The sequence below is a fragment of the Ictidomys tridecemlineatus genome, chromosome 5 (assembly GCF_052094955.1).
Source record: "Ictidomys tridecemlineatus isolate mIctTri1 chromosome 5, mIctTri1.hap1, whole genome shotgun sequence".
In the NCBI taxonomy this organism is placed as follows: domain Eukaryota; kingdom Metazoa; phylum Chordata; class Mammalia; order Rodentia; family Sciuridae; genus Ictidomys; species Ictidomys tridecemlineatus.
This window is the reverse complement of record NC_135481.1, coordinates 32,760,402-32,779,751: the sequence shown is the minus strand read 5'-3', so window position 1 is coordinate 32,779,751 and position 19,350 is coordinate 32,760,402.

The window sequence follows — 19,350 nt, the reverse complement described above, 5'->3', positions numbered from 1 at the left end:
CTAAGGGGTATGGTCTTGGGCAAGGCAACCTGTGAAGCTGAAGCCTGAGCCTGCTGACAGCTCTTCTAGCTTCAGGGGCAACAAATTCTTATGAAACTAGATGGGGGTGAAGGTATATCACCTTGTTTGCCAAAATGGCTATATCCTTATGATAGTGGTTCAAAAAAAAAAAATCAGATGGGCCTGAGTTCAAATTTTGGTCCCCAATTATCAGCTGTATGACTTTAATTATTTAATTTTCTGAAGACTATTAGCTGGAGGGTGACTGAAGTCCCTGGGGATCCAGGGACAGGTTAGGTGGCAGGAAGGGACTATAAATTTGAGGATCAAGAGCCACTATATTGGGAATAGGTAAAAGTAGCAGAAAACTGAAAAGGGGGCTGTGCTCAGATAGCAGCAGATTTTTGATAATTGTTAGTGTCCCGGCCATTGTCCTTTGCTTTACCCAACTCTATTAATCCAACCACCCATCATCTCCAAGTCTATATTTGAATTTCTAAGCAAGAGGGAAAAAGTTCTACAATTGTGTGCAATGTTCAATGTTTCAACTGCTGTCCAACTTTCTCTGTCCCTGCACTTTATATGGTTTCTCATCAACATTCCCACTCTTTTCTCAAAATCTGCAGCATTTTTTCAGTTGATGATGTCTTCCCCATCCTCACAACACATCCATGGTCATATAGTCACAAAACTTTATTACTTACATAAACAGGGCCATGATGGGAGAATTGTCATATGAGTCCTTCCCTTAATATTCAATCTGAGGTCCTGTGTTCAATCCCAGAATTGGAGACAAAGAAAGGAAGGGAGGAACAGAGGGAAAGAATGGAAAAAAAGAAAATCTGGGAATTGTGGGAGACCAATCTCGTACATGTGACTGAGTTAACTCCCCTGCTGGGTGATGTGGCGTCAGACATTCATGCTGCTAGACTGCCCGGCTCTTCCAGGGTTCTGCTCTTCCAGGGTTCCAGTGACTGTGTCTTCCTACAGCCCCATGGGTGGAGCTATGCTCACCTGTTCCTTTGTAATATAACCCCTTGCCCTGTTTAGGGTAGTATCTTCCATGGAAGTGCCTTGTGTGTGTCCCCTTCTCTTACTGTGCCCTTGAGTGTGGCCTACCCAGATGTCAGTCAACCTGCTGACAGTGGACATCATGAAGATAGACTCAGCCCCCTGAAACCTGACCCCTTGCCTCATTTGAATAGCTTCTCCTCAATAAAAGGGGTCTCTGTCTCTCTCTTCCTGCAGACCCTTAAGGTCAGAGGAGCCGTCACATCCACCCCAAAGAAAAAGGTATTTGTGTCTCTCATGTGGTTATTTTGCACAGCCCAGTTAGCCCAGTTCAACTGGAGTGACCCCTGAGCCTTTTAGTCGTGAGAACAGAAACCTGGCACGGAATGAAACCAGGGGTTCTGATATTCTAATGGTCTGCAAGATTTTAGTACTACTGCTCTAAGCAGTCCCTCCCATTCCTGTGATTTGACTTCCATCATATCTCTCAAATTTATCTTTTGACCTTAGGTCTGTTCTATGTCTCAGATCCATAAACTTAATCACTGATTTCCTTGGTGTTTCTGCCTGAATGTCCTGACACCCTAAATGCAGGATAATTAGACATTTGCAAAAATATGGGTACATGTGCACGCACGCACGTGCACACACACACACACACACACACACACACACACACACACACTGGAGCAAAGGCTTCTTCCCCATCACTTATCAGATCTCCCCTGAAATGACCAAAGACACATAAAAGAAGGAAAAAAAAATCTGTATCATGGTAGGAAACTATGGAAGGATGCCATTTTTAGAAACACAATCAAGTTATAGTTTATGTGGGAGGAGATTGGTGAAAGATATCAAAGATCAGGTTATAAGTAATGATCCTGAGGGGAAAAAAATTTAGAGAATATTTATAGAAGACCCTGGGAGTATGCCACTAATCCCACCCCCTTTTGAAGCCAGAGGTGAGAATAGAGAGCAGGACAGACTGCAGCACCTCCTGGGGCTCCCTTCTGTGGTGAGATACTGAGAGTGCTCAGAAAGACGCCTGGTGTACTTGGTGGATGCTTGAAGCAGATCTGAGTGTTGCAATAGAGCATCTCATGGGTGCCCGTGGCAGCAACCCCAGGAAAACAAGCAAACAAAATCATGTGTCACGTGCAATACACAAAACGCATAAAAACTGGAAAGATAATCCAAAAGAGAAAAAATTTTTTGAAAATTCTCATTTAATAAAAAATAAAATCAAACTCTATCTGCAAGCATCATATAAAAATAAATATCAAAATAGCTTAAAAGCCCACATTTGGAAGTGGGGAAGCAAAAAGCTAAAAGCAAAAGTATAACCAAAAATATATATTAACATTCTAACAAAAAGAATATAATTGACAATATTAATTCCAAAGTTTAAGACTAAAGGAATTAGGAAGGGCAGAAGAGTACCATTTTATATTAAAAAACTATATATAGCCATGATGCAAAGCTATAATAACAGTGGGGCTTTATGTAAACAAATAGCATAGTATTCACATAAATAACACAAGAATTATTGGAAATAAAAGGGGAGTTATATAAAATCAATTTTCTTAGGAAACAGCTCACCTATATCACCATCTTTGACAGATCAAATATAGGCACAATTTAAACTATATTAAAAAATGGATTTAATGGGTACCATAGTGCTCACCCATAGAAAATATATCATCTTTTAGAAATCTATAGAATGCTTATAATAACAAATTATATATTAGATAATGAAGAAAAATTCAGTAAATCCCAAAATGCAGAAATAGTATCACATTTTTGTTGTAATACAATAAAACTGACATTATTTACAAATCTATAAACAATAATGTCCCAAAAACTCATTGGGGAGAAAAAAATTCTAAATAACTCAGGTCAAAAATATGCAGTTTTAGACTATTTAGCAAAGAATAACATTGAGAATTCCATATAGTGAAACATTTTACGCTGATAAATAGGACTCAGGAGGTAAATTTACACAATAAATAGACCTTGGGTTAAAAGTATCACCTGATTCTGTCAGGCCACCCTGGTCAATCTCCTTTATAATTAAAATTAAATTCAACTGCTTAAAGATCTTGATTATTATTTGTGAAATCTCTTCATCTCTTTCAGATAAGGAAACCTAATGACATAAGGTGCAGTAGTGCAGGCTTTAATCCCAGCAGCTCAGGAGGCTGAGGTAGGAGGATAGCAAGTTCAAAGCCAGCCTCAGCAACTTAATGAGGCCCTTTCTCAAAATGAAAAATAAAAAATAGAGTGAGAATGTGGCTCAGTGGTAGAGCCACACTGGGTTCAATCTCCAGTTTTTTTTAAAAAAATGGAAAACTAATTATTGGAGTGGCAGTCTACATGGGCAGATGCCGCCCTCTCTAGGGGAGGTGATTCCATAGGGCAAGAAGGTAAGTGTGTGGGAAGCATCCAGGCCATCTTAGAAACCTGCCTACCACAAATGCTATCTCACATTTGTGCATAGCACCTATGAGCTACCAAGAACCATGCTGTGATTCAATTAACAAGCTAGAAATGTTTCATGAAGTATCCAAATAAAAGTTCCATTATCTATGCACACTAGATAATGCCCATTTGTTGGGAAATCTAGAACCACAAAAATAAATTAACACCGAAAAGGACCCGGGAATCCCCTAGTATTAGAACAGTATTCTCAGAAGATTTGTGTACAATTCTAGACACAGGGTTTCAGTCAACAGAGAATTTAATGAGCTGTTAACTAGCAGTAAGTGACACCAGAAACAATGCAGTAAAACATCAAAAGTATTTAAAGGGAATATAGGCTTCAAAAATGCAACAGTCTGAGATCACAAATGGGGAAGGCAAAGATTCCATGTCCTCAACAGAGTTGAAGACATCATCACTTCGTGAGCGATAAACTGACAGAGAAACTCCATCTTGTTCTGCATGACCTGGTGAAGTAAGGATATGTGCAAAACATGCTCAGAAAAGTTCTGTTTCACGAGGCTCACATTAAAAGATTGGCTAAGTTTCAGTTATCTAGCAAATTAATTTATGTGGAATGATTCTCTCTATAGTTGAGCAGAGTATATAGAGTTCTTACATAAAATCTAAACAGGGGATTTTTGGATAGGTCATCCAGATAGGAATGAAGAAAGGAGAACTTCTCAGAGGTCGAGGCTAAAATCCAGGTCATAAACTGGATGACTCACTTCAGAAAACATGACAGGCAATGATGCTTAGTGCTATGAGCCTTCTATTATTACTGAGCCTGAAAGATATTGCAGTAGAGGGAGTCTAGTGGCAAAACTAAGCAATCAACTTTTGAGAGCGAGATGGCTAACTGCATGGTTGTAGGCTCAGCTATGATCTGGGGCCAGACTTCCATTCTGATGCAGCTCTTTCCCTGAAGGCAGTGGTTTTCCCAAACTCTCAAACTTGGTCCATCTGCTCTTTGGGATGCTGGAGAGATCAAGAAAAGGAGACTGGCTTCTTTCTTATATACTTCAGTTTTCTGATTGTCCTGTTGTATTCCTGCCCCAAACAAAAAGGTGGTAGAATTATTCTTAGGGAAAGTGAGAAGTTCAGAGAAGTAAGCAATAACAGGTATAGAAAGATACTAAATCATGCCAGCTGCTAACACAGCCAGGTTTGAGGGAGACAGTTACCATTCTGTGGTTTCCTAATGCTCATAGGTATGGTTACAAAAGGAGTGGGAGCAGGGGGATTTGTAGCACCAGTAGGAGATGATGCTGGCCCCAGAATATGGGAAGAAAACTGGTTATATTTAGATAAAGAATCAACAGAACTGGATGAACCGGATTCTATCTCTGTAAGGGTCATAGCAGAAAACAGAAAGCGCAGAGTAGGCTAATTAGAGAAAAATTCACGAGAGACTATTTATAAATATCTGGCAAGATTTGAGATATCAAAACTATAAGGGAGAGTACCGAAGCAATTAACAATGCAATGCTTCCCCCATTGTCAACCCTGAAGGGAAAACAGGAGGAGAAAGTCATTTCCAGAGCTTGGAAGAAAGGGCAACTTTGACAAGAGAAGGGGTCTGCAGTGGAGGGACAGTCACAGCCAGAGAGTCCCCTGATCTTACTCTCCAGCTCTGATCTCCTACTGGGGGTCTCCATTGTCCAAACCCAAATGGAAGATAAGGGAGCTCATTGATGAAATTCTTAAAAGACAGCCTTTCAGGGTGGGGAATAAGGTGCAGAAGGACAAAGAGTACGTCTACAGGGAAAAAGAAAGATGTGTAGTAGAAATGGTGTGATCATTTCAATTTATTAAAGAAAATACAGAGACTTGAAATTTGCGGGGGAGGGTCACTGGGGATTAAACTCAGGGGTGCTTAACCACTAAGCCACATCCCCAGCTCTTTTTACAGATAGAGTCTTGCTGAGTTGCTAAGCACTAAATTGCTGAGGCTGGATTTACATTCACAATCTTCCTGCCTCAGCCTTCCAAGCCACTGGGATTACAGGCATGAGACTTTAATTTTAACATAATTTTCTTCTTCTTTCCATGTGTGTGTATGTGTGTGTGTGTGTGTGTGTGTGTGTGTGTGTGTGTGAGAGAGAGAGAGAGAGAGAGAGAGAGAGAGAGAGTTAGTTACTGGGAATTGAACCCAGGGGTGCTCTACCATTGAACTACATCCCCCCAGCACTTTTTATTTTTTTAAATGGGGTTTCACTAAATTGCCAACACTGGCCTCAAACTTGCAATCCTTGTGGCTCAGCTTCCCAGGTAGCTGGGATTACAGCATGTATATGGCTACATAATTTCCTTAATACTCAATTTCACTTAGCCTTTGTGTGATGGTTAATCTGAATTGTCAATTTTATGGATGAAGAGATGCCTAATATTAAGAGGCTTCTAGGTGTCTCAGTGAGGGTGTTTCTAGGAATAATTAGCATGTGGGACAGCAAACTGATGTGAAGACCCACTCTAAGTGTGGGTAGCATAGTCCAGTAATTTGGGGGCTTGGATGGAACAAAAGTTGGAAGAAAAAAAGCAGCAGCAGCTCCGTTGGGTCTTTGATTGCTGCTGTGATCACCTGAAGACATCAGACTCCAGCTCCTTCACTCTTGAGAAGCACGCTCTGCCCAGTGACTCTCAAGAGAGTTTCCAGGCCCGCAGTCTCCAACTGGGGCTACATCATTGATTCCTCTTGTTCAAAGATTCCAGCTTCTTGTCTGAGCAGCTTCTGGTTCTTCCAGCTCTCCAACTTGCAGACCGCCATTGAGCCATTGTGGGACTATCCAGCTTCTGGTTAGATAAGTCAATCTAATAAATATCTCCCTCTAGAGAACCCTAATAGACATAAAAAAAAAAAAAAAAGATCTCTTGCCTTCATGACTTTTCCTTGAACATATACAGCTGCTATTTTTTTCTTAAAGGTGGTTAGAAAAGAGTGATCAAAGTACTTATAAGGGCTAATGATATTGTCGTCAGTGAAAAAGTTGTTTAGGAAAAAGCATAACATTTGAGGAAACGTTGGCGTGTGAAAACTGGGTAACATCCACTTTAGTCTAAAGAGAATTGAGTTTGTGCAGGCTGGTAAGAAAAGGTTGTTTCACAGAATATTGAATCACAATCAACAAAAACCACAGTGAGCCTGATTCGTAACTCTCCCTGCATGGATACCCATATCTTACCATTGTTTCAGTTTCCCTTGTTATTTTTCTTTTCTTTTTTGTTATTACTCGGGAACATAATTCAATTTGCATTGCACATTTCCTCACGGAAATTTTGAATCTAATGAATATAAAAATCATGGACTTGGCCCAATTTTGTTTTAATCAGTTTTTCTGTTTCCTAATTCAGGATTAACTTCCCAGGATATATGCAGAGATTTAGTAGCAACAAGAGCAACAGTGTGCTCATTAAAATGTGTAGAAACTCAACTGCAATTTGAGTTATGGTAATTACTGGATTTGTTTACACATAGATGAAAAGCATAACCTTTTTGTTCCTGTCTTCATTTCTTTTTTAATTTGGAAAAATCAGGTGCTACCAACAGAAAGAAATCATACAACAGTTGGTTAATGTCATGGAGGAAATCAGGTGCAACCAATGAGACTGAGAAATAAAGAGATCAAAACCGTCTAAGACAGTGACTTAACTAGGCTTCCTTTCTCCTGGAGTCAGGATATTGAGAGGCTCTCCTGCTTGTAATCTATTCAGAATAAATGCCACAGCCTTTGCCCGCCCCCTTAGTCCCCACCTGATGAATACCATCTATACATACCAATTCCACTGTGGCCCCAAAGTTTCCACAATCATTCTCTATACTTTTCTCTCTGATCCCATTTGTTCCAGCCAAGAAGTGGGACTGACTATAATGGGGGAATGTACAAGGGAAGACAACGCCAACAGAGAGACACCATTGTTCCTAGGGAAGGAAGGAAAATAAGCCCATCCCTGGTGTGTCTATCAGTTTTCTGTCACTGTGGCAAAATACCTGAGATAAATCAACTTGAAAAAGGAAATGTTTATTTTGGCTCATAGTTTCAGAGTTTTCATTCCATGGCTAGTTAGCTTAGTTGCTTTTAAACTGTGGCAAGGCAAAACATCATGGTGAAAGTATATGACAGAGGAGAGCTGCTCATTTCCTGGTGACCAGGAGAGAAAAAGAGAGAGAGAGAGAGAGAGAGGACACTCTCTTGAGTTTTTTGGGTTTTGTTTATAACAAAGCCCCTCCCTCAAAACCATGAAGTTATGAAGCCATAAACGGATTCATTCATTCATGAGGTCATAGCTCTGTCAGGATCTAATCACCCCCTCCAAAGGTCCCTTCTCTGAACTCTGCTGCATTGGGGACCAAGCTTTCAACACATAAACTTGCTCTTATGAAGGCCTATTGATCCCAGATCTGGAAGCTTCCCAAAGATTCCCAGATTCCTGCTTTCATACAGGGACATTACTCAAAAGGCAGTAAGCCAGACAGAGAGATCGTCTTCCAATGCTTGAAAATGGGTGAAATTACCCAAATGACTAATACTTGATTTCTATGTCTTCTTGCGCTTCTTCTACCCACTTCCATATCAAATCAACTTGTTGGGCAACCAATTCAGCTGAAAGGCAAGTCCTTAAAATATCTAAGTCTTTGTAATAGATTAAAAAAAAGTTCTCAAAGATGTCTATACTTGGATCACCAGACCCTATGAATATATTATCTACTCCCATGGCAAAAGAGTCTTTACAGATGTGGTTAAGGTACTGATCTTGAGCTGGAGAGATTATAATGGATAATCTTGACTGGGGAGCAGAGTGGGAATTCTAACCACTTGAGTCCACAGAAGAAGAGAGCCTTGGGCTGGGGATATAGTTCAGTTGGTAGAGGGCTTACCTTGTATGCCCAAGGCCCTGGGTTCAATCTCCAGTACCACAAAAAAAAAAAAAAAAAAAAAAAAGGACTTTTCCCAGCTGTAGTCAGAAAACTAGACAGGTGGCAGCAGCAGCATAAGAACTCAACCTCCTGTTACTGGTTTTGAAGATAGAGAAATGAGGGATGGAAAGGCTTCTTTCTTACAATTTCTAGAGAGATGGAGGCCTAATTAACACCTGTATTCTAGCCCATAGAGACCTATGTCAGACTTACAACTTGAAGAGCTACAATTTTTTAAAAAAATTGAGTTAAGACATGAAACCAGCAGTAATTTGATGAAGTAATGTAAATTTAAAGTCGTCACCTGTCAAGCTTGGATTAGCACAATGGAAAAGTTCCAATCTCTCCAGCTTCTCTGGTCTCTAGGTCAGCTTAGAAAATGTTATTTCACCAAACTCTTCAAATATCACTCAGCCCATTCTACACTCCCATTTGAGAGCCTGCAAATGATATTTCCCCTCCAAACTCAGCACCTCTGAACATTAAAAGATCTGTGTGTCCCTGGACTTGCCAAGAGGTGAAGATGGGAGGCTCAGGGCACACTGCTTCCATTTTAATAGCAAAAACTCTATTTTAACTTGTTCTACATATGTACTTTAGCATAAAATAAAGTTTAAAGAACAGGTTCCATTGCTTTAAAAGTGTTTGGCCTATAACTGCAAATATAAACTCTGCCCAATTTTTAAGCCTGCTCAATCTCATCCTACTCTACTCATCTGGTCAACTTTAGTTCCTAGAAATAAACTTCCCATCAGCCAGAACAATGGATTCAAAATATCTACAAATAGGTTTGTTCCTGTTGATACCCACACCCTGGATGGTGCAAAAACTGAAGCTTAGACTCACTCCTAAGTCTTCTCTCACCTAGGGGTAAACCTTTCTCTTCACCTCCACACCCTTTTTCACTGAGAAACCAATCCAACTCCTCCAGTATCTCTCTACCAGGTAAACTCTGTCTCCTCCATCAGGAGGAGACATCCTGTAGCCTGACACAGAGCTACAGGAAGTCACTGGGTGTCCTAGATGAATACCTCTCCCACCCCATGGCTCTCTTTCCTCTAATATGAGTGCCAATTTGTCCTAAAGTCTAATTTTCCACTGCTGCCCAGTTTCTTTTCAGAAACATACCCACTCCCTCAAATTATTGGTTGCTGAGTGGCTCCTAAGATGTTCAATGGTACAGTGTTGTCAACATTAGGCTAGAACCAGAGGGGGGATGATCCTTGGAGAGCATATTATCATTTTGTGCTTTGTGCCTTAATAGCCTAAAACACCACTAACCCTGAATGCAGAATGTTTGAATGAAGGTTTGGAAGAAATGAAAGAGATAATAATGTAGATTAAAAACAAAAATTGAAACAAAAAAGTAAGACTTGATGCTAAATTTGACCAACAAACATACATCAAGCTAAATTATTTTTAAAAATCACCTTAATTGTAAGGTTTCCATTACTTTCTGCTCTTCCTGAGGCTTGATGGTTCTATTCCAGAGTAAACAATATACCCAATTGCTCATTCCATAAATGTACTTTTTTGATGAAGCTAGCTCAGGTTGGTTTCTATTATAAGCAGGAGACTACTAATATATCCTTAAGAATATAAAAATCTTTCTGTGGTCATATGTTTGGAAATGTTACAGAGCCCATAGCCAAATCCTGGCAATTCAGTATTCTAAGACTCTGACAAGTCTTGCAACGTAAAAACTACTTTAACTGTTAATCCATCATTACCACAGGTATGTGCCCTGAGCTTTTGTGAATATGAAACTTTTTTATTAACATTCTGAAGAACTAATATCTCATTTCAAGGAATACATAAATATAATGCTTAGAGGCACTCCCATTGTTACTCCAAAAGAATTTGCTATTAGCTTGGCCACATTCCATGCAGCATTTTATGAATCACCTGCATTAAGAAACTGACTCAAAGTAAAAAGGATAATGCTTTTGAAGTTCCTTTCTTAACCTAGGTTCCTCCCTCCCCCCTTTATTTTATTCTTTAGTGTAAGAGAGGACAAGATTTATAAAGAAAGAAAGATGTTAAAAGTAAGGGACAGAAAACAATAGAAAAGAAAAATATGTCAGAGAACTCCAACAGAAGATCCTATCTTTCCCTTGCTATCTTTCCCTTCTCCTCTGGTGAAGGACTTCCTGCACCTGCTGTCTGACAGGGTCACAGCGTGGGGGATGCTGCGGCAGGGCCGCACCATCTGGAAACTGGAACCATCAGGAATGTTAAGTGTTTTGTTTATGATACTCATGATATGAATAACAGGGAATACATCAATCAATAATAAAAGTACGTATTGCCCGAGATTGCAGGAAAATTCCCGGAATGAGACTAAGGATACAATTGAGATATGCCATGAGGTGCGTTTCAGTCTCTCTCAGGATACAAACAATAGTGTTATTCCTCAAGCCTGAACAACAAGAAATATTTATCCCATGTTTAACAATTAACACTACCGCCCCCCACAACCCCATCCTAAAGCCACAATCTGTACAACACCTAGCTACAGAAAAACAATTGCTGTGCCAACAGTACAAGGACCACCATATGTAGCTTGTAGTATCCCACTGGAGAATAAAAATAATAAAAATAAAAATAATAAAAATACCTTCCCCCCACCAACGCACCCTCCTTTGCCTTACACAGAAACTTATGATGAAAATGAAAAACACATAGTTAATATAAAGGACAGATGGGTTGAGGTATAAAGCCTGCCCTTTAGTTAAAGATTACAAAGACATAAGAATTGATGTGCTTTGACCAAGGAAACTCTGTAAGAAAGCTGTTAAATAGGTCATATGAAAAAATGAAATTACCTTGGAAATTAAAAATAAAATAATGTAAAATTAACATAGATATATTTTAGAGGCACTTCAGAGTAGCAGGCTTTTTAAGTAACAGACTTTCACTATTTTAAATGTGTTTTACTGGGATTTTAGTTTAGAAGTAGGAAAGCTTACCAATAATCATAAGTATACTTTAAAGGTTAATGAAATAACTATAGGTATGCTTTAAAGTTAGAAGTGAATAATAGGTCAGGAGACATGTAGTCTAGTTGCATCACCTAGCACCTAGTGATTGAAGTGAAAACATAAAAGCTTAATCATGATTGGCTAAGGTTATAGAAAAAATATTTTGAACAATGTGCTCAATATCTTAGGTAATCAATGTATGTCAGAAAAGATTGTAACTCTTAAAAATTATGTAAATCAAAGAAGTTTCGGGCTTTGAAGCTATCCATTAACTACCTGAAAAAATACCTGTAAAAAAGGTATACAAATAAAGGTCCCTCTAGGGGCAGCAGGATTTTTTCTAGAGGCTGCTGGTAACTCGTAACTGTCTTCCTGACTCTTTTTTCGCCGACACTACTCCTCCTTCAGGACCCCTGGACCCTCACTCCTGCCACCACCACTACCACCGGGGCTCACATCTCCTAGATCAAAAACAGAGGCAACGGAGGCATTTATTATTTTCTTAGGAAATTTCAAGCCCTTTAAAGAAGCCCCATATTACAGAAATATGTTTGGTAGCCTGGTGAACATATTGCAAAATAATGTGTTCTACATTGAGAAATAATTAAGATACTTGACTAAGGATGCATACTGATTTTCCAAGAATATTCTAAAGGAAAATATCTTTATTTCTGTTATGAATTAAATGTTTGTCCTCTACTCCCTCACCCCACCAGACTCATATGTTTAAGTCCTAATCCACAATCAATGAAATTTGAGATGAGGCCGTTGGGAGGTAATTAAATTTAAGTGAGATCATAAAATTTGGTTCTTAATTCAAGGAAAATCCATATGAGGATACAGTGAGAAGGTAGCCACAGAGAAGTAGGGGAAAGCCCTCATCAAGAATCCTAACATAAGATAGAGGATTAATCTTCAGGATATATAAAGAACTCAAAAAACTTAACACCAGGGCTGGGATTGTGGCTCAGCGATAAAGCGCTTGCCCAGCATGTGCAAGGCACTGGGTTTGATCCTCAGCATCACATTTAATAAATAAATAAATAAATAAATAAATAAATAAATAAATAAATAAATAAATAAAATAAAGATATTGTGTCCAACTAAACTGGAATATATATATCTTAACATCCCCCCCAAAAAAATAATTAACCCAATCAATAAATGGCCTAAGGAACTAAAGAGACACTTCATGGAAGAAGAAATACAATTGATCAATGAATATATGAAAAATGTTCAATATCTGTAGCAATTAGAGAAATGCAAATCAAAACTACACTGAGATTTCATCTCACTCCAATCAGAATGGCAATTATCAAGAATAGAAACAACAATAAATGTTGGCAAAGATGTGGGGGAAAAAGACATTCATACATTGCTGGTACAGCCAATATGGAAAGCAGTATGGAGATTCCTCAGAAAACTTAGAATGGAATCATCATATGACTGAGTTTATCCCACTCTTTAGTGTATAACCAAAGGACTTAAAATCCGCATACTACAGTGATGCAGCCACATCAATGTTTATAGCAGCTCAATTCACAATAGCCAAACTATGGAATCAACCTAGCTGCCCTTAAACACAGAAATGGATAAAGAAAATATGGTATATATATACACAATGGAATATTACTCAGCCTCAAAGAAGAATGAAATTGTGGTATTTGCTGGTAAATAGATGGAGCTAGAGAATATCATGCTAAGTGAAATAAGCCAATCCCAAAGAACAAAATGCAGAATATTTTCTCTGATATGTGGATGCTAATTCACAATAAGGCAGGTGGCTGGGGAAGAATAGAGGTACTTTGGATAATACAGAAGGGAGGAAGGGTGGGTTGGGATATGGGGGTAGAAAGGATAGTAAAATGATAGTAAAATGGACATTATTACCTTATATGCATATATGATTATACGACTGGTGTAATTCTACATCATGTACAACCAGAAGAATAAGAAGTTATACTCCATTTATGTATGATGTGTCAAAATGCATTCTACTGTCATGTCTAACTAATCAGAACAACAAAAAAGAATCCTAACATGATGGCATCCTGTACTCAGACTTCTACTCTCCTGAACTGAGAAAATAAACTTCTGCTGTTAAACTCAGTCTACAGTATTTTCTTGTCCCAGTCCAAGCTAAAACATGACTAAGTATTTTAACTATCATCTTGATTCCTGAACTTTCACAAAATGTGCAAAAATGTTCCTACTTACTAAATCTTTATTGCAGCCTAGTCCTCTTTATTTACAATATAGATTTCCAGCACATACTTGTTTTGGACTTTGGGTTCATATTTACCTTGCTTTAGATTAGTATAATTATAGACAGGGATGTTGCCTGAGCTTCCATCATCATATTTTGAAATTTATGAGCCAAAGATCAGCCTGAAAGGTGAATCAATATTGCTGAAGATGACCTGAAAAGATTCCTCAGAGAGATTCATCAATAGAAGTTGCCAGGAAACTGCCCATGGTAGCACATGCCTATAATCCCTGCAACTTGGGAGTCTAAGGCAGAAGAACTGCAAATTTGAGGTCAGCCTTGGAAATTTAGCAAGATCCCATCTCAAAAAAAAAAAAAAAAAGTTTCCATGAATTTTGTCATCAAACACATTTAAAATCAATAATCATAATATAGTGGGCAATTTAGTTAGCAAAGTCTCACAATGTTTGCTCATTACACTGCCCAACTGATAAAAATAGTTGATGTGTTAGTGTGAAACCAGTTCTGCTGCTCTCACCAGATGGAAACATCCAATTAATCTCTGAACCGGGGCCAGTCAATAGGGACAATCTACAATATATGGTTTATTTTCTAGTCCAATTTGATACTTTTCAAAGATGAGAAAGGGAAGTATAATATGAAAGAGATCATATGAGCTAGAAAAGACAAAGGAAGCCTAGAGGTGACTTATTCTTAAAGTTCTTTCCAGTTTAGTCTATATAATCCTCCTCTGTTATGCTTTGTATATGAGTGTCCCCTGAAAATTTTATATATTCAAAACATTCAATGTAACAATGTTCAGAGTCAAAATTATTAGATTATGAGAGTTGTAACCTTGTTGGCAGATTAAATAATTTGATGGATTAAGAATTTGAATGGACTACTGGGTGGCAACTGTGGGCAGATGGGGCATGGCTGAAGGAAGTAGGTCACTGGGTTGTGCCCCTGAGGATTATATTTTACTCCTTGCTCCCCCTACTCACTGCCTACTTTCTGGCTACCAGGAACTGAGCAGCTGTCCTCCACCACACCTTTCTGCCATGATGTTCTGCTTCACCTAGGGCTCAGAATGATGGACATGGCCAACCATGGACTGAATCTCTAAAACCATGAGTCAAAATAAACTATTCCTCAAGTTTTCTTGTCAAATATTTTGGTTACAGTGACAAAAAAGCTAACACGTCCACTTTGTCTAATCTTACAATTAAAACTGCCAAATATATCAATTACTTTATTACTCAAAATTTCACTTTATATTTATCAGTGTATTTACGTCTTTCAGTCCCATTTAATCGTTTGTGGGATATCTTTTGTGACTTGCTTTAATTATCTCCATTCAGCTTAATTAAGAAATAAGCAGATATTCTGAATGCTGCCTGGCCTATAATTATTCTTATTAAAATCATACCACAGATTTATTGCTAAGAACAAATGCCCTGGCCCTGTTCCTATATTTAAGTTAATGGAACCTCTATCAAAAATATTCAGTATAGTAGGATTGGTAAAGCTGGTAATATTGGTTAAATGTGAATGAATTCTTTCATTGATGTGTTGATCCCAGCAAATTCTCTAGGAAAAAAATTCCCAAAGCAATGGTCCTTAACCAGGAGTGGGCAATAGATTGCCCTGGAGATTCTGAATAGAAAGTTTGTGGTAGGGTTTATACATATGCATTTAACCAAGCTCTCTAGATAATTTGCCTTTGTACTCTCACTCTTAAACCATCTGTTTTTATTTTATTTACTTCTTAAAAATTCAAAAGTGCTTTTAAATGCAATAACAATAATCCATCTCTGGATTATAATTTCAGAAATGTTGTCTCCCAGTGTTTCTACCAACTAACATAATTCAAGTCAGTTTTTCATGATGATTATATTAGTTAAGTGAGATTGGGTATTTAGTGTTTCAGAGAGAACTACATGTTCTGAGTTTGTGTGATAAGTGTTCTAATCCTCTTGAACTACTGTAGTGCAATGAGGCAGTAATTTATGAGTTAATCCAAAGCAGTTTTGTAGCAATATATGCACATTTTTATTATCTTCTAAGCTGTTTGACCATCTTCTAGCTTCTCACCTATTAATCACCTTTCAACTTCGTGTCAATCTACTGAGCTACTTCTATACTTAAGATTCTTGTGCTAGTTTTATGAAACCAAAATCCTGCAAATACTTACCTGTTCTTCATATTCTTCTCAAAAGCTCATCAAGAATATTTTTGTGGGTTTCACAAGATAAACATTAGTTTAGTCCATTTCCTACCATGAATTTGACTACATATACTGCTGGGTAAACAAGATTTTCTAAGAAGTTTCTGATGATATTTAGGACCAAAAAGGATATATATATATATATATTTGTAGTTGGACACAATATCTTTATTTTATTTATTTATTTTTATGTGGTGCTGAGGATCGAACCCAGAGCCTCTCATTGCTAGGCGAGCACTGTGTTGCTGAACCACAACCTCAACCCCAGGACCAAAAAGTTTTGAAGGAATAAAGTTTCAGCTAGTAAGCATGCATAGATACTTTCTACTGAAATTGATCTGCAAATATACTATTAGTTCTTTCCATCTCCCCTATTGTAATTGCCCTTTTATAAAAGGCAATTGCTCTTTCACAAAATAGCATAGTTCTTATCTAACTCGTGTTTTGTCCCATGGTATGCAAGCCTCTGTACTTGAAACAAAGAAACATTTCTGAATTTTGTTTCCAGAACCCAAAGTATGGCTTTTGTCTTTTGTTGGTGTATACATATTTCTAGTAAGAGTAAACTGTGGCATGATAAATGAAATATTTGGGCCTATGTTGGAATGTTCTCAAATCAGATACAGAATTGTGCAGTTAAGGGAAATGATAGCAATTTTCTATTAACACTCTTACCTCTTCCATTCCTGAATGGTTGCCAAAGAATATAATTCCTCTGGGGAAGAGTTCAAGAGTTTTGCTCAAACCTCAAAAACCAAGAAAGTTCATCCCCTGAAGAACCTCTCCATTGAGCATTAGCGTAGAAGCACAGTGATCCCATATGGAGGTCTGAGATGCAGAAAGAAGAGCAAAGAAAGGGATAAAAGTGTGGGTAAATGTGTCGATCCAGCCATGGGCTGTGTGTGTGAACTGTGAGCATTTTGAGCACACAAAGCAGACTGGACCGACAATGCTGCTCTGTCTGGACTGTGTACATATATGTCCCTTTCTCTTGCTCTGCCTTTCATCAAAATACAGCACATGAGATGGATGTGACCTTCCAAGATGTCAGTCAATCTGCTGTCAGCAAGACATCGGGAAGCCAGACTCAACCCCCTGAAACCTGACTCCTTGCCTCATGTGAACGGCTTTTCCCCAATACAGCCAGGGTTCCAGGCTTCCTCTTTCTCTTTCATGCCTGCCTTGCCTCCTTTGTGGGAGCTGCAGCTGAGGAGAGGTCACTGAACCCAAAGAAAATGTACTTTCTGTGTCTGTATGTTTATTTAGTCCCCAAATTCACTTGGAGCGACCCTGACTGGTGACTGGTTTAGTCCTGTATCGCAACAGGTAAACATTGTTTCAAAGGCCTTTCCTTATTGCTGTACTTTGATGTTAATATTATAGAAGCATTTAGAATATATGTGGCATAAAGAAATCAAATGGCTATAAAAGTAGCAATAATAGTAATGCTTATTGAGATTAAAAGATGCACTTAAAATCCTAGAGAGTAACAGCATATAAGAAAGAAAGATTAGTTGGGTTAATGCATTCTAAGATCAGTGTTATCTAGGAGAAATGTTAATTTTAGATTTTAGGCACTGATAAATCAAGCATACATGTTTTAATTTATTTCAAATAACATAACTAGAGAGTAAGACATATAAATGAATATAAAGAAAAAGTGAAATATTTATTAAGTTTAAAAGAACGCAAGAAAAGGTAAAAAATAGAACATCTGAAAAAAACCCAAATTAAGATAGATTTGAATCCTTCATGAAATTTTCATGCTACTTGGGGAAACACACAACTAACAAGTGAAATGAATACATATGTGATTTAATGTAGCAATATATGCAATGAAGAAAAATCAAATAGAGCAAAGTGTTAGCTGGTGTCTAAGGGGAGGCTAGTTTTAGATAAGAATAGATCTGAGAGAAAGAGGAGGTAAGCAAGACTCCAAGGATTTTATTTTGAACAATAAGAGGTTGAGAAGAGAAGAGAGGTCAGAAAAGATACTGAGAAAGGGCAGCCAATGAGGGGAAAAGAAAACCAAAGAATGTGGACCAGTGAAGTGCTTCAAGGAGGACATGATAAACTGAAATTAAGAACGCCCAGTTAATTTACTACAAACATCTCTCCCAGACCTAGACAACACAGGCTCAGTATTAAGTTACTGATCACAACAGGGCACATAAAAACCAATAGAGCATAGTGGCTAAGTGCAAGGACTCTGATGACAGACTATCTGAAGTTGAATCGAATGCCTCACCTGTTTCTACTTGCGAGCTATATGTGATCTTAACTTCTCTTTGCTTTGCTTTTCCTTATTGCTGTACTTTGATGTTAATATTATAGAAGCATTTAGAATATACGTGGCATAAAGAAATCATTATTTATTTATTTATTTATTTAAAGACTTAGTGAGACCCTAAGCAACTTACCAAGACCCTAACTTTGTGCTGAAGATATAGATCAGTTGGTAGAGTGCCTACCTATCATTCACAAGGCCCTGGGTTCAGTCCCCACCACCACCACCACTCCCCCCCCCAAAAAAAGACTCCTGACTTTGAACTTGGGATCCTCCTGCTTCAGCAGTCCCAAGCTGCTGGGATCATAGGCATGTGCTTCTGTGCCTGGCCACTATGTACATCCTTTTTAGAAGGAGAGAGAGAAATCCCTATAATGGCAAAGGTAAGTATTATGGTTTGTACCTGGAATGTCCCTCAAAGGTTTATATGTTGAAGTTTGGTCTTAAATGCAGCAATGTTCAGAGACACAGTTTTTAGGAAATCATGAAGGATCTAACCTCATCAATGGATTAATCCAGTGAGGGATTCAGAGCTGAATGGACTACTGGGAGGTTGTGCAAATTGTAGGAGGTAGAACCTAGTTAGAGAAAAAGTGGGTCCTAGGGAGTTTGTGCCTTTGTGGGGGGGTTGTAGGAGGCACCATATCTTGTACCCAGCCCATTCCATTCTCTTTGCTTCCTAGAAGCCATGTGATGAGCTCCTTTGCTCTGCCACACCCTTCTGTTATGTTCTGCCTCACCACAGGCCCAGAAATAATGGAGCCAGCCCATCATGAACTAAAATCTCTGAAACCATGAACCAAGTTGTTTTTATCAGGTATTTTGTCATAGGAACAAAAACCTAACACAGTAGAAAATAGAATTATTTATAAAGTACTGAATTGCATTTTAAAAAATTTTTGTATTGGGGATAGAACCCAGGGTGCTTAACCCATGAGCCATAGCCCTTTTTATTTATTTTGAGACAGGGCCTCACCAAGTTGCTTAGTGCCTTACCAAGTTGCTGAGACTGGCCTCCAATTCGCCAATCTCTTATCTTGGCCTCACAAGCTGCTGGGATTACTGGCATGGGCCATTGCACCCAGCATAATAACTATATTCTGATAGAGAGCATAAAATAAACTATGGAACATGTGTAGTTCTTTGTTACAGTATCTTGCATTTAAGGTATATGTTCATGTCAAGCTATTATTTCCATTATGATGTCCTATTAAATGCTTACTGGCTCAAACTTGTTAACTTTTC